This window comes from Salvia miltiorrhiza, chromosome 5 (genome assembly GCF_028751815.1).
Source record: "Salvia miltiorrhiza cultivar Shanhuang (shh) chromosome 5, IMPLAD_Smil_shh, whole genome shotgun sequence".
NCBI lineage: Eukaryota > Viridiplantae > Streptophyta > Magnoliopsida > Lamiales > Lamiaceae > Salvia > Salvia miltiorrhiza.
The window spans coordinates 50,788,667-50,792,343 of NC_080391.1; the positions used below are offsets into that span (position 1 = coordinate 50,788,667).

Consider the following 3,677-nt stretch of genomic DNA (forward strand, 5'->3'; position numbering starts at 1 on the left):
TTACTTAAAATTATTTAGTTAAGTTCTTAATCAACTGAAATTTTTTTTAATGTGACTATTTATTTTATTAAGTGTAATTATTTACCTTATGTGATTTTGAAATATGATATGAATTTGCATAGTGAATAATGCGATAATAAATATTTTGATAATTTCGATTTTTTAAGATTTTCAATTGAGTTTTGAAAATCCGGGCATAGAATATTAAGATTTAGCAGCTTTGTAGAATTGTTAGCTCGTACGATATTTTGCGACCTATTAAGATTAGATTATCTTGTAGGTCCACTTGTTAGAAGGTTTTAGCACTGGTATTACAAGAAGAGAATTGTGCAAATTTATCTACAGGCTTGTCCTATCAAGGTGGGTTTTATTTTCCAAAGTATGCTTTGAGTTATTGAGCTCTACTTGTATTATGCAAATGCAAATGAATGTCCATGTTAAAATGTTTCTTATATCTCTATTGTTTAAAGTGCTCCTATGTTATCTAACGATCGGGTCCTAGCCAGCGTAGCGATTGGATCGCCCTGGTTAGGATTGTGTACACACAAGGGGGTATTGTGGGCTGCTCCCACTTGCCTCAGACTGTCAGACTTGGGTTGCTCCCATTTCTGAAACATGCATGGTAGTGGACCTCTGTGGGCTGCTCCCACAAGTTCACATTATAGGTGAAGCACCAATAGAGAGAAGACTGGAAATGGATCCACAAATTTATTTTAAGTATGCATGGAATGCTTTCAAATATTTCTATGTTATACTGTTCATAGCATGGATTATTCTTTTAAATGGATTTACAAATGTTTTCAAATGGCTAAACCCACTGAGTATATTAGTACTCAGCCCTGCAATTGTTTTCAAAACCTTTTGCAGGTTGAGCGGCAGGTGGTGTCGTGCGAGGCTGAGGGAGGATGTTGCTGTAGTTTCATATAATAATTTCCGCTGCCATAATATTCACTTAGGTGGATATCTTTTGAGAATGACTATTTAAATATTCTTAGCCTAATTATTATGAACTCTTTTGGCAATCACATTTCTAGCAATTGAACCTCGCATATACGTATGTCTAGTATGAAGTGTTATCTTGTTGTCTCAGACCTCCGAACTTTTGATCCTGGTTGGGAAAATTTCTATCTTAATTGTTGTATTTATTATCCTTCAATTGCGGCACTCCTTTATTAACAATGTATTACCCGAATCTAAGAACATATCATCCATTTTATTCTAACAAAGTCTAGCAAATCCCATTAAGTAGCCGTTTCTTATTCTCCCGGGGGTCGGGCTGTCACAGCTTTAATCGTATTTTGAAAGTTGAAAACAAAGAATTGGTTCAATTGAATTCATTATAGTTCTCTTGAACTATATGATAGTATATTTTTTCGAGGCCAACTATACGATAGTTAATTAGCATATTCTTTAATGTTAAAATGTTAACATATATGATATGTATTTGTATAAAATGTTAAATATGCGTTATGAATCAATTTGCAAAGAAGTTGAATATATTATGTCTTGACTTGATAGTTTTTGGATTTTGTATATATTCTCTGAGAAAATCAATAAAATTCATTATTGTCTTCACTTGAGTTTTTGGATTTTGTATATATATATATATATTCTCAAATATCAAAGCATTATATATATTATACTCTCAGGGTGTGTTTGCTATGAGGTATAATTAAGGAAGGGATATATTTCATTTATTACTTTATATCTCGTTTGTTTTGACGTAATAAAAAATTTCGAGCATATGGTATAATTTTTCAGGCAACACCTTTCATTTGACAAAATAGATAATTTTTTTTTTTTTTTGAGAGAAAGATCATAACTAACATTAAAACTAACCATGAGAGTTTACATCAGCAGGAAAAACACTAGAAGAAAAACAAGGCAAACGAAATCTAAGAGCATAACGAGCGAGACTATCAGCAGCCATATTGCAGTCTCTAGAGGTCCAGCTAAAACAAACGTGAAGCAAACCTTCATTCCTTAACTCGATAATTTTATACTTAAGGGATGGTGGTATAATTTTATATCATCTTAAGGGAGTGGATAAATATATTATCATTCAAATCAAATAATATATAAAAAATGTGGTCCCCACTTTAAATGATAAATTTATACCTCATTATATTATCTCTTTATTTAGAAGGATAAAAAGCAAACACATTTTGATTCTTATATTGTAAAGTGATGTTATTATAAATTTAATGTGAAAAATATAATTAAAAAAAAATAGAATTTTAGACATCTACGAATTTATGCAAGAAATTCTTAAATCTAACATAGATCCTCGTTAGATTAGATAAAATCAACAGATGAGATTACTTCTCATGTCTCACTACATTTACACTTTCTCATTTGACTCTTTGTATATATACTTCCTCCGTCCATAAAAAAACTTCCCAAGAGGCAGTGGCACACTTTTTAAGAAAAAGATTGTTGGGTGTATTGAGAGTGGGAAAAAAGTTGTTGAATGTATTGAGAGTGGTGAAAATGTATTACTCCCTCCGTCCACCAATTAAAGCCCCATTTGAGGGTGGACACGGAGACTAAGAAAGGTGAAAAAGATGTTGTGGGTGAAATATAAGGGTAGTTGACTAAAGTGATAAAGTAGTTGACTAAAGTGATCAAGGTGTTGTGTGGTGGGTCCACTAGTGATAAAGTGTAATAAATATAGAATATAAAAATGATAAAGTTGTTGTAAGGTGGGTCCATTAGTGGCAAAGGGTAGTAAATATAGGAAAAGAAGAAGAGTAAAAGAGTACAAAAAACACAATAGGGCTTTAATTGGTGGACAAAAATTTAAGTGTAAGTAGGGCTTTAATTCGTGGACGGAGGGAGTATAATTAATATTGAGAGTTGTGAAAAAGTGAAAGTAAAAAGTAATTATAAATGGTGGGGTATAGTCCAAAAATATGTAGGAAGTTTTTTTGTGGACGTCCCAAAAAGAAAAGATAGAAAGTTATTTCATGGAAGGAGGGAATATATATGTGTGTGTGAGAGAGAGAGAATAAATCCAATTCTGTTTGCCACTGTGCGACTTTACTGGGTGCTGTTTCAATTCGGACTTTTTTTTGAATTATTTGATATATATGTCAAGCCTGGAATATATATGTGTGTGTGTGAGAGAGAGAGAATAAATCCAATTCTGTTTGGCACTGTGCGACTTTACTGGGTGCTGTTTCAATTCGGACTTTTTTTTTGAATTATTTGATATATATATGTCAAGCCTGGAATATATATGTGTGAGTGTGAGAGAGAGAATAAATCCAATTCTGTTTGGCACTGTGCGACTTTACTGGGTGCTGTTTCAATTCGGACTTTTTTTTGAATTATTTGATATATATGTCAAGCCTGGAATATATATGTGTGTGTGTGAGAGAGAGAATAAATCCAATTATGTTTGGCACTGTGCGACTTTACTGGGTGCTGTTTCAATTCGGACTTTTTTTTGAATTATTTGATATAGGGTAAAGGTACAGATTAGTCCCTAAAGTAGACCCCCCTAGAGCGTTTAGCCCCCCACACTCGACTTTGGTGCAAATACCTCCCCTATAGTACATAAAAAATATGCAACTTAACCCACGAAGAAAACGGACTTCTAACACTGTTTCCTTGAATTTTTTTTATTTTAATTTTTTTCATTTATTTTGTAGTGGGTCCCACCTTAAACAAATCAA

General features: G+C 32.7%; 1 long non-coding RNA gene across 1 annotated transcript; it reads left to right on the forward strand.

The window, feature by feature from the left end:
- Nucleotides 1-204: 204 nt before the first annotated feature.
- LOC131026480 (uncharacterized) lies at nucleotides 205-1,148 on the forward strand. The gene is made up of 2 exons (XR_009102317.1): nucleotides 205-360; nucleotides 868-1,148. It is a non-coding gene; the product is annotated as an uncharacterized LOC131026480 (long non-coding RNA).
- The last annotated feature ends 2,529 nt before the right edge of the window (nucleotides 1,149-3,677 follow it).